The sequence below is a fragment of the Trachemys scripta genome, chromosome 6 (assembly GCF_013100865.1).
Source record: "Trachemys scripta elegans isolate TJP31775 chromosome 6, CAS_Tse_1.0, whole genome shotgun sequence".
Taxonomy (NCBI): domain Eukaryota; kingdom Metazoa; phylum Chordata; order Testudines; family Emydidae; genus Trachemys; species Trachemys scripta.
The window spans coordinates 368,723-380,102 of record NC_048303.1 but is presented as its reverse complement, the minus strand read 5'-3'; the positions used below and the strand labels follow the sequence as shown (position 1 = coordinate 380,102).

Sequence of the window (11,380 nt, the reverse complement as noted above, 5' to 3'; positions counted from 1 at the left end):
TGCAAGAACCTGCAGCAGTGGACTTGAGAGAATCTGTCCCCCATGTTAGGTCTCCCCCAACCCCAGATAGAGACAGGTTTAGACCCTGAAGTAGAGGATTAATGTCCCTACCACAACCCTTTCTTTGCAGTAGCTTTATAGCTCTGGATAGTCTTGCTAGCCATAGACACACGGTCCAGAGAGCAAAGGGTTAACCCTGAAACCCTGCCAGGGGTCAGGGTCCCACACTCTGGCTGACTTTTCCATGCTATGGTGCAGAGGCTACTGGGCTCCAGGGGGAGCAGTGCATGCTGGGAGGTGTAGTCTCTATGAAATGGAAGGATGACACTAACAGGACGAGAAATTGCTCTAAAAGCCTCTGGACTCACTGGTGCCATTTCCCCCTGTGTGCTGCAGGGGCACTGATTGACACACGCCCTAGGGAGCTGCAGTCCTAAAAGCATCAGTGTTTATAACTCTAAACGTCCCTCAGCCAGGGCCAAATGAACTATCCTGGCAAAGAGTTCTGCCCAGCCTTGTTCTGAGAGAGAGCAACAGACCCACCCATGTGTCTGGCTCCCCCTCCCCTCCTTAGTCACCCTGCTTGGTCCTCCCTTGCCCTCAGCCCCTCCTGTTGTGCATTTGGTTGGCGTTCTGCTTTCCTGGCACTGGGATTAAAGATCCCAGGGCAGGTTTTGCCTGAGTTGGAGTGTGAACCCCGATGGACTGGACATATTCCAACATGGGCAATTACATAAATTTCCTCTGCGGTTTCAGCTGGCTACAGTATTCGCTTCCTGGCCTGAACCGAGCGGCCCTGTTGCTGTGCGTTGTGAAACATCTGCAGTGCTCCACCCTAAAGGTGGCTGCATTTCAGGTTGGGGTTGGGTGTTCGGTTCCTTACATGTCCCTCACCTGCTTCCCCAACCGGCTGTGCAGCTTCGCTAAGGTTTGTGAAGTAACTGCGACGAAAGTCCGTCACGGAAATGTAAAATATCTTTGCATCTGATTCTGGGGTGTGGCTGCGAGGCAGGATAACCTGTCCCAGCCTTTAAGCCCTGCATCTGCTGGCCTAGCCACTGTTGACGTCCAGCACAGGGTGTCTCTGCCCCTCAGAAGGGTTCTCCTTTCTCTGCCATTCTCACCACTGGGCATCGCATACGGCAACGTTCTCGCTCTGCCGGGAGCACTGTCGCTGTTAGCAGACACGAGCCTGTGGCCCCTAGGAATCTCTCTGGTGGGAGGTCCCCTGAAAGGGAGGTGGTGTGGTGTAGTTAAAGCTAGAGGGAGCTCTATTAGGCTCCTGTTTACTTCAGACCATTTCTCTAATTTGTCTAGATCATTTTGAATTTTAATCCTATCCTTCAAAGCACTTGCAACCTCTCCCAGCTTGGTATCGTCCGCAAACTTTATAAGTGTACTCTCTATGCCATGATCTAAATCATTGATGAAGATATTGAACCGAACTGGACCCAGAACTGATCCCTGCGGGACCCCACTCGTTATGCCCTTCCAGCATGACTGTGAGCCACTGATAACTACTCTCTGGGAACCATTTTCCAACCAGTTCTGCGCCCACCTTATAGTAGCCCCATCTAGGTTGCATTTCCCTAGTTTGTTTATGAGACGGTCACGCGAGACAGTATCAAAAGCCTTACTAAAGTCAAGATATACCATGTCTACTGCTTCCCCCCCATCCACAAGGCTTGTTACCCTGTCACAGAAAGCTATCAGGCTGGTTTGACACAATTTGTTCTTGACAAATCCATGCTGCCGTAGCACCTTGTTATCTTCTAGGTGTTTGCAAATTGATTGCTTAATTATTTGCTCCATTATCTTTCTGGGTATAGAAGTTAAGCTGACTGGTCTGTAATTCCTCGGTCTGTCCTTTTTCCCCTTTTTATAGATGGGCACTAGATTTACCCTTTTCCAGTCCTCTGGAATCCCTCCCATCTTCCATGACTTGTCGAAGATTTTAATTGCTAGTGGCTCAGATATCTCCTCAGTCAACTCCTTGAGTATTCTAAGATGCATTTCATCAAGCCCTGGTGACTTGAAGACATCTAAGTTTTCTGCGTAACTTTTAACTTGTTCTTTCCCTATTTTAGCCTCTGATGCTACCTCATTTTCACTGGCATTCACTGTTAGACATCCACCTGCTACTAACCTTTTTGGTGAAAACTGAAACAAAAAAGTCATTTAGCACGTCTGCCATTTCCACATTTTCCGTTATGGTTTCCCCCCTGTCCTTGGGCTTCCTCATTCTTCTAATGTATTTGTAGAACGTTTTCTTGTCTCTAGCTAGTTTAATCTTGTTTTGTGCCGTGGCCTCTGTAATTTTGTCCCTACGTACATGTGTTATTTATTTGTTTATATTCATCCTTTGTGATTTGGCCTAGTTTCCGCTGGACTAGGACCCTTCTAGCCTTCACCACCTTGGTTTTCAAGACCATCTCATGATATTTTGGGGGCCCTGGCTCCTGGGTTTTGAGTGCCTGGGATTGTGCTGACACCACTCTGTAGCGGAAGCACGGCCTTCTGGAGCTAGGCGTCCCCGTGGGAAGCCTGGTCAACTCTGGTCGGGTCACGTTACTGCATGGGTGTGTGTGACCTGCACCCTGCCTGGCCCCTCTGCAGCTGTGCCCTTGTTAGCACTCCTAGCCCCAGGGATGGGACTGACGAGTGTCTGGCCGGGGGACGGCCCAGGAAATCCCAGCAGCGTCACTCGTTCGCTCGCCAAGCTTCTCAGGGTTTTGCAGGTTGGCGACTCCTTATCTGAAGAGAGACATTTTTGCGCCCCCTCAAACTCCTTATAAAAGTCAGAGTAAAAGGGGACCAGTCCTAGCAGTGCCACGCCTGGCTGGTTAGTTGTGTGCGCGTGGTGGGAGGTAGCAGAGAACACCTGAAGGGCCAGGGGCGGCGGGAACAAGACTTTCTGTGCTTTAGACTGGAATAGAATTTTCACTGCCTGCGACCCGCCCATTGCCTGTCACATCCCACCGGCTGAGAAATGGGGCCGTTTGCTGTAGTGCACCTCCCAGGCAACCTCGGACGGGCAGACTGGCCTGGGGGCGCTGACGGGGCCTGGGGGGTTCCTGTTTCCGCCATGGGCAGCTGGGTGGTGACTGAGAAGGAAGTGATCTGCTCTGGAGCCTATGTACAAACGCTCCTTCCATAGTCCGGGGCCAGTCCTCAGCTCTCCTTCCCCGAGGCAGTGCTGGGAAGGGGGGTTGTGGTGACTCAACTCCAGTGGCCTCTGGTCTCTTGGCCTCCGGACACGTGGCCTCCCTGCTGATTCATCCAAAGCCAGCTGGTGGATTTGTGTATTAGAATAGATGCACAGAATCACAGGTTCCAGAGTCAGAAGGGACCACTGTGATCATCTGGTCTGACTCTGGCACAGCACAGGCCAGAGACCTGCCCTGAGATAATCCCTAGAGCCGGTTTGTTAGAAACAGCCAAGCCTGATTTCAAAGTTGTCAGAGCTGGAGAATCCCCCACGTCCCTTGGTAAACTGTTCCGATGGTTAATTACGCCCACTGCTAAAAATTTACGCCGTATTTCCAGCCTGAATTTGTCTAGCTTCAATGTCCAGACATTGGATCGTGTTTAGACCTTTCGCTGCTAGATTGCAGAGCCCATTATTAAATATTTTGTTTCCCATGTACGTATTTGCAGATTGTGATCAAGTCTCCCCGTAACCTTCTCTTTGGTGAGGTAAATAGACTGAGCTCTTTGCGGCCATCACTGGGGGGCAGGTTTTCCCATCTTTTAATCATGCTTATGGCTCTTCTCTGATCCCCTCCAATTTATCAACATCCTCCTGGAACTGTGGGCCCCAGACCTGGACCCAGGATCCCAGCAGCAGTCGCACCAGTGCCAGGTACAGAGGGAAAATCACCTCCCTGCTCGTTCTCAAAATCCCCGTTTATGCATCCCAGGATCGCATCAGCCTTTTTGGCCACAGCGTCACACTGGGAGCTCATGTTCAGCTGATTTTCCACCACGACCCCCAACTCTTTTTCAGCACCCCTGCTGCCCAGAATAGAGCCCCCCTTCCTGTAAGAATGGCCTGTGCTCTTTATTCCTAGATATATACATTTACATTTAGCCATATTAAAATACATGCTGTTCGCTTGCGCCCAGTTTACCCAGCGATCCAGATCGCTCTGTATCGGTGACCTGTTCTCTTCATTATTTCCGACGCCCCCAATTTTTGTGTCATCTGCAAACTTTATCAGTCATGATTAAGGCTACAATTTTGTCGTGGAGGTCACAGAAGTCACAGAATCCGGGCCTTCTAGAGACCTCCGTGACTTCAGCCCATGGCTGCTGGGAGCTGCAGGTTCCTCCCGCTGCCCGAGCTCTGAGTTGCCAGGGGCGGCAGGGATACCCCGCAGCTCCCGGCCGCCATGGGCAGCAGGGGGACCCCGGGTTCCGAAGGGCCACGGGTGGTGGGGGTGTTGTCCCTCCTTTTTATACTTTCAGTTCCCCTCTTGGAAAAACATTTCAGCTGGGCTCCAGGAGACGAAAACCCTATGGGGAATAATGTTCCCTGCTGCTTTTCTCTCACTGGTTGGAGCTTCCTTTGTTTCCCTTCCTGCTTGATGACTCTGTTTGCTACTTAAATGCAAAGGGGGCGGGAGATAGCTCAGTGGTTTGAGCGTTGGCCTGCTAAACCCAGGGTTATGAGTTCAATCCTTGAGGGGGCCATTTAGGGATCTGGGGCAAAAATCTGTCTGGGAATTGGTCCTGCTTTGAGCAGGGGGTTGGATTAAATGACCTGAGGTCTCTTCCAACCCTGATAGTCTATGATTCTATGAATTGAAGCAGAGCACACATTCCTTTGTTTGAGACAGACTTGTGTGCCAGCCTCCGTTTGGAACATGTGCTAATAACACCACACATAACACTTCACGTACAATGTAGCCACACACATTTTATCAGGACGATACTGCTCAGCAAAGTATGAGTTTTCAAATGATCCCTCACAAGGCATACTTGGTACAAAGATTATTGCGGTGGTGTGTAGGGTGTGAATACAGGTGTGTCCTGTCCCACTCTCCTCTCGCGAATGGTTCATGGTGCTCGGTGTACCTGGGTGAGCGAGGGCAGACTGCAGCTTGGAGAACCACCTGGGATTTCAGGGTGAGACATTTACAGCAGCTGCCCTGGGTGCCAGAGGGCCGTGGCCTGGGCTTCTCCTGCCCAAGAGGCTAAACTCTACGGAAAGCCTGACAAGCCATAGCAGTCAGTCCCTGCTCCCCGTGGTCTTCCACTAGCCGCTGCTGCTTGCTCAGATGGGGCAGGGGGGTGAGCAGGATCTTCACTGCCGTGGTAGCAAGGCCTGGTTGCCATCAGAAGGGAGCGGTGCTCCAGGCAGAGCTGTACCTACGGCCTGTCAATTGCAGGGCCGAGCCAGGCCGGGCCAGGCCGGGCTGGGTGGGATTCTGGCCGGGTTAGGCTAGTTCATCAGGTTGGCGCGGTGTCCCCCAGGTGAGGAGTGTAGCTGTCAGTTACAGCCCCTGGGGGGCCTGGCCGGGTGAGGTTAGTTTATCGGCTTGGCTTGGTGTGGCATCCCCCACGTGAGGCCGCAGTTCCTGACAGGGAGCTGGTTAATGTTGGTGTCTGTGGGCAGGGACAGCTGCTTGGCCTGTTGGCATTGGTACCTCGTAGCGTCAGGGTTGGCAGGGCTCCCAGGAGAGCAGGGAGGGCAGCAGAATATTTTCCATTCTGCTCCTCGCTGCGGGAATGAGTCTCCGGGGTAACGCCTTGCTTTGCTACAGAGGAGATCCTGCTGTCCCGGCTGAACAGTCCTCAGCCCGTCTGCCTTAATCACTGCTGACAGCACAACGGGGCGGGTCGGGTGGTGGTCTAAGGGGAACAGAAAGCCCTCCAGGGCTCGCGCTCTGCTCCCCTCAATTGCCAGACACGGAGAGGCCCTGTCACCGCTCGCTAGCAGGGACACACGCTACGGGGCCTGGAGCCTGCCTGGGCACGAGCCGGGAGAGCTCCGACCCCACGGAGGCCTCTGGAGAGACCTGCGACAGTGCAGGAGAAGGCTGGGCCCTGCTCCCGGGATGGGCACTGAGTGGCCGTCTGCTGTTGTTGTGGAGGGGAGATGCAGTGCGAGCACAGGCCATGCTCCTCAGGTAGGAGAGCAGCGCCAAGTCCCCCCCGGGCCTTGGAAGTCATTTCCGTGACCCTGCCCTGCTCAGCAAGCAGCGGGGGCGGGGGGGCCTCACGTGCCCAGTGATTCTAGCTGCACTGGTCCGTCGACCCTGGGAGTGGTGCCCAGATGTCCCGATTTTATAGGGACAGTCCCGATTTTTGGGTCTTTTTCTTATATAGGCTCCTATTACCCCCCACCCCCGGCCTGATTTTTCACATTCGCTGTCTGGTCACCCTGTGCCCAGGCCCTGCCTGTGCGGCGCGTCCCAGCTGGGAAGAGTTTAAATGCCAGCGCTTAGGTTGCTCCGGGAGGTCTCGTCACTGCCTGTGAAGTGCTGCTGGGCTGGGGACCAGCCTCCTCGGCCTTGCCAGCACGGAGCTTGTTCTGAAACAGGCCCCCTGGCCTCGTGCCGGTGCACTCAGCTGGTGTCCGGGGAGTGGGGCCGTGAGTGCAGACTGGCCGCTGGCAAGACCAGGGCTGGCTGCTCTACGCTACTGCCCCCGAGGAGCAGCTGTGCCCACCACCTCCAGGTTCCCACCGAAACTGCCCCGAGCAGCCTGAGGCTGCGCTTTGGGCCTTCCCGTGGGGTCCAGCTGCTCCGGGCGTCTCCCCGGGAGAGGAGTCCCACTGGCGGGTGGGGGAGAACTCCGATAATACAGCGATGGGCACTAGAAATCCTTCAGGAGAGCCGCTCGCCCCGCAGAGCGCAGGCCCCCCCTCAGCAGCTTGCCAGGAGCCCGCAGGCCACGCAGGTGCAGCCCCCCCGCGCTGACAGGGAGGTGACCTGGCCCAGCGCATGGATGGAGAGGGGGCTCCAGGGGCCACGCGTTTGTGTTAGAGATGGGGTGGCCCTGGGCTGCCTTGCAGAACTGAGAGGGTTTGGCTGGGCCTATAGGCAGCACGGAACCCCCTGCTTCAGACAGCTGCCGATTCAGTCGTGGATTAAGATTCGCAGCATATCTGAGCTCGAACCCTTGGCCGCGTGATGCCTGCACTGGCTGAGTGCCTGGCTGCTGCTCTCCACCCCTGAGGTGGCTGCATTTCAAGGTTGCTGTTTGGATGTTGCTTGTGGAGGCCTTTGGGATCAGAGGCACCAGGGAGAACCACAGATCGTTCCTTTCAGCTCCTCCGCGGCCCTGGTCACTTCCTCTGCTCCACACAGTGGGCCAGCCAGCGCCTTCTCTCCACGGGCCGTGCTGCCCAAGGACTTGTTCTGCATGCACACAGCAATTCCCGCTCCCCCGCTCTGTGTGTTGCCAAGAGAAGAGAGCAGGAGGTGTGAGACCCAGAAGCAGGAGCCACAGCATATTTCACTGCGGAGGCTTCAGCTGGATGTGGGAGGCTGCAGGTGACCCAGAGCTGCTCCTCCCTGATTTCCCAGCGCTGATCAGAACCAGTCCTCCATCTTCCAGCTGGGCCTGTTCTCTGCACACCCCTCCCCCTCGGCTGCCTCCTCCCAGTCCTGCCTCGGCTGAAGTCCCGCAGGGACTGTGTCTGAGCAGTGGGCATGCCTGGTCCTTCACACAGCGCAACGTCACAGCAGCAGCAGGCAGAGTGGAGATGTGATTGCGCAGACCCTCTGCATTGCCAGGGATGCAGCTGGAAAGAAAATAGGAATTGACCAGTCCCCGGGAGAGAGGCGAGCCCGGAGCCGGCTGGAGTCTGGCCCCTCGGCGCTGCCGGCTGCTCTTGGGGGCAGAGGGATGAGACGGCGCCTTGGGAAGGTGAGCTGGGGAGATGCTTGGGGGGCGCCTGTCTTGCTTGCAGATGGTTTTTAGGTCAGACATTTTCCTGCCAAGCGGTGGATTTTGCCAGCTCCCTGCTGGAGCTGAGAGGCGTCAGGTTTGCTTTGTCCCTTTGCTGCTGCGCTGGGTGGGAGGCTGGTGCGATCGCCGTGCAATGTGTGTGTCCATGGAGCCGTGACACAGCAGGTTGTCATGTCCAGGACTCCCCGGCGGGTCGGTCCTGCAGAGGCGAGCGCTGGTTTACCCTGGCATCGCCCTCTCCCTGGTGCAGTAACACGGCTCCCCATTGTCTGCCATGACAGCCCAGCCCAGCCAGCTTGTTTTGGTGTGAGCACTGCCACGCTGTCTGTGCGTCCCTGTGCAGCGTGAAATCCGCTCTGACAGGCAGCCCTTTCACGAGGAGCCCGGAGACAAAGGACACAGGCTGGGGAGGGAGGGAGGGAGGGCGGCTGCTGTCTGGTTGGCCTGGGCTCGGTTTGCAGGGTGGTAAATGGATGGCACACAAGCCCTTCGGTTGGAGCCCTGTTCCCTGCAGGAGGAATACACCCAGCTCTGCGGGCTGGCTCCTTTGTGCTGGCCGGAGAGTGCCTGACGCCTGGGTGGCCCGTTGGTGCCCGGCGATAGCTGCTCTCTCTTCTCGGCTGGGAACAGGGGCCATCAGTCCATCCTTTGAATTCTCGAGATGGGCCCTGCGGGGCCGGGACCATTTACTGGAGCTTAACTATGAGCAGGTGTCGCGCCCAGTGCTTCTCTCCCCACACCCCATCACCGAGCCAGGTGCCCCCCAGCCACTGCCGGGGGACGAGTGCTCTAGACAAGAAGGCGGCTCCCCTAATATGTATGCGGTAAAAGGGGATGGAACAGGTGGAGGGATGCTGAGATCTGAGGTCAACCAGAAGAGCAGGGGATGAGGTAGTGCTGTAGGGTATGAAAGGGAGGAGGATGGACCTATAGGGGGTGCAGTGACATGGGCTCTAGTGGAGTGGTGTGTCTATAGGGGGTGCANGAGTGGTGTGTCTATAGGGGGTGCAGTGGCAGGGGCTCTAGTGAATGTGTCTATAGGGGATGCAGTGGCATGAGGTTCTAGGGGATGTGGAAGTCAGTAGCTTTACGCCCCTAGACACCGGGTGTCGGATGTGCCACAGTACAGGTGAAATGAGTTGTATAGCCGCACCACACTCACAAACCCACTCCCCAGTTAGCGAGCTGGGCAGAGCTCCAGGGCAGCTCATTTCAGGGATCGCCAAAGGGCGGTTTAGATAAAACACCCTCAGACCTGCAGGGGATCCCAGGCTTGGAAGGGCAGGGACGGGGCAGGCTGAGCTCCGAGCTTTGGCAGAGCTGTGGAGGAACTGAGCGTGAGAGCAGCAGGAAGGGCTGCAGGTCAGGAATGAGGGGCCTTAACAGTGCACGTGGGGCTCGGGGCTGGAAGTGCAGGGGGCTGCTGCGCCCGACTGGGGGCTGGAGGAGCAGTGGCGGGGGAGGGGGGGATTCAGGGCTGGAAGAGGAGGGGGCTGCTGTGCCGGACTGGGGGCTGGAGGAGCAGTGGCGGGGGAGGGGGAGAGGGAAGGGAATTCAGGGCTGGAAGTGCAGGGGGCTACTGTGCCGGACTGGGGGCTGGAGGAGCAGTGGCAGAGGTGGGGGAAGGGAATTCAGGGCTGGAAGAGGAGGGGAATTTAAATATTAAATCCCTAGTGTGACTCCCTCCAGCTTGGCTCACTATGTTCATGAAGCGTGTCAGGACTCTCCTTAGCGTGAACACGGTTTGGTTGAGGCTGGAATTGTCCTCGGCACAACGTTTTGTGCCGCGGTTTTCTGGAAGGACCATTTTATTTCTGCAAGTCCTTGGTCAGTCTCTGTCTCGTCCCATGTGGTCCTGTCTTTTCAACCTGGGGAGCAAGACACAGCCAGAGCATCTGTTCAGGACAGCAGAGGGGAGGAACAGGGATTCATGCAAAAGTACATGGGAGAGAATTCGTTCTCCCCAAAGCTTTAGACCCATAAATTAAAATGGCATCAGGGCATTTAACCTCCTGGACTGCGAACATCCTCCTTGGAAAACCTCAACCCCATCCCAGGGAACTCAAAACTCGGTGTGTGTCCCATCCTCTTTCACGATGGGGAGGGGCCATGCTGCGGGATATCACCTGCAGGAGGGAGCTAGAGAGAACCGGCAGGAGGGCACATGCATCTGCCGGGGTCTGCATCAAGGTGCCAGAGGAGAAAACGTGCAGCAGGACACACAGCATCTGTGTCTGCCTTGAGGAGATGGCAAACCTACTTCAGAGCATGGACACGTCTCCGGAAGCTGGGGACAGTTTGCAGCAGACGTGTGCGATTCTCTGCTTGCCTCTGCATGAAGATGCTGAGGAGATGGAAGCAGATACCTGCAGCCTTCACAGCCCTGGAGAGAGGCTGTACCCCGACACGCAGGCTGGCTGGGCCTTTTTTGTATGTAGTGCTTGGACTGCACTGTTCGTGAAGCACTGAGAAAGCACCAAGCCACCGTCCCTGCCTGAGATGCCTGAAGTCTAAAAGATGGGCAGGATCCGGTGGGGACTGGAGAGAATTTGGGAATCATTAGCTTTAAAGAAATCCTGCAAATAGCACCTAGGCCCTGGTGTAGCAGATGCAACCTCGTTAGTGCCTGGAGATAGAAGGGGGCACGGGTCACTGGCAGGTTTAAACTGGTGTCAGTGGTGGATTTTCTGTCACTTGAAGTCTTTAACCCTTGGTTTGAGGATGTCAGTGACTCAGCCAGAGGCTGGGGGTCTGTTACCGGAGTGGGGGGCGAGGTTCTGTGGCCTGAGTGTGCAGGAGGTCAGACGAGGGGGTTGTGATGGTCCCTTGTGGCCTTTGAGTCTGTGCAGCAGGGTCTCTGGGGAGGCCTGCATCAGTGATCGCAGGGCAGGAGATGCAGATACCCATGAGAGCATGTGCAGTGCAGCCTGCCTGTGCCGGTGATCTCACGGCACCTCAGTGGCCAGGCCCTGCCCCATGGCTCTTACAATCTCGCTTAGAGCCAGGACCATATGTCTGGGTGGGGATAGGGACAGGCGCAGGATGGGGTGGCGGGGGTAGAAAGCCAACAGTAACCAAGGGAGGGGGATATTGCTCCTTGGGAGAATTCAGCTTTTCTGCCACGTAGATGATCAGCTTGGAATGGGGCAGCGCTGGCTGCCAGGTTAGGGGTGAAGCCAGAATCTTATTCTGGGGTTTTTCTTTAATCCTCATCCCAGCTTCTCTCAAGAGAGTCCGGCCGCCCCAACTCTTCCCCTGCCGCCCCTTAGCCCAGGTTGGAGCGTTGGGAAATGTCAGACAGGAAGTGTTCAGATTGTCGTGCCGAGGGGAGGGGCATGGGGGGGGCTCTACTCCCCAGCCCCTACTTCGCATGCACTCGGCTTTCTAGAGAGCAAATGTTACGCCACGTGGTGTAACCCTGCCGCCCTGCCCACCTGGTGTAACCCCGCCCCCAGCACGCCCA

At 56.1% G+C, this 11,380-nt stretch overlaps 1 protein-coding gene across 11 annotated transcripts in view; it reads left to right on the top strand.

Moving 5' to 3' along the window:
* Positions 1-11,380, top strand: part of RUSC2 (RUN and SH3 domain containing 2) — a 76,656-nt gene that overhangs the window by 15,870 nt on the left and 49,406 nt on the right. The window contains exon 1 of one of the 11 annotated variants that reach the window (XM_034773423.1): positions 7,489-7,875. The exons of the other annotated variants lie outside the window; for them this stretch is intronic. The gene's annotated coding sequence lies outside the window, so the exon portion shown is untranslated. Of the gene's footprint in view, positions 1-7,488; positions 7,876-11,380 lie in introns of those variants that run through there. 11 annotated transcript variants of the gene reach the window in all.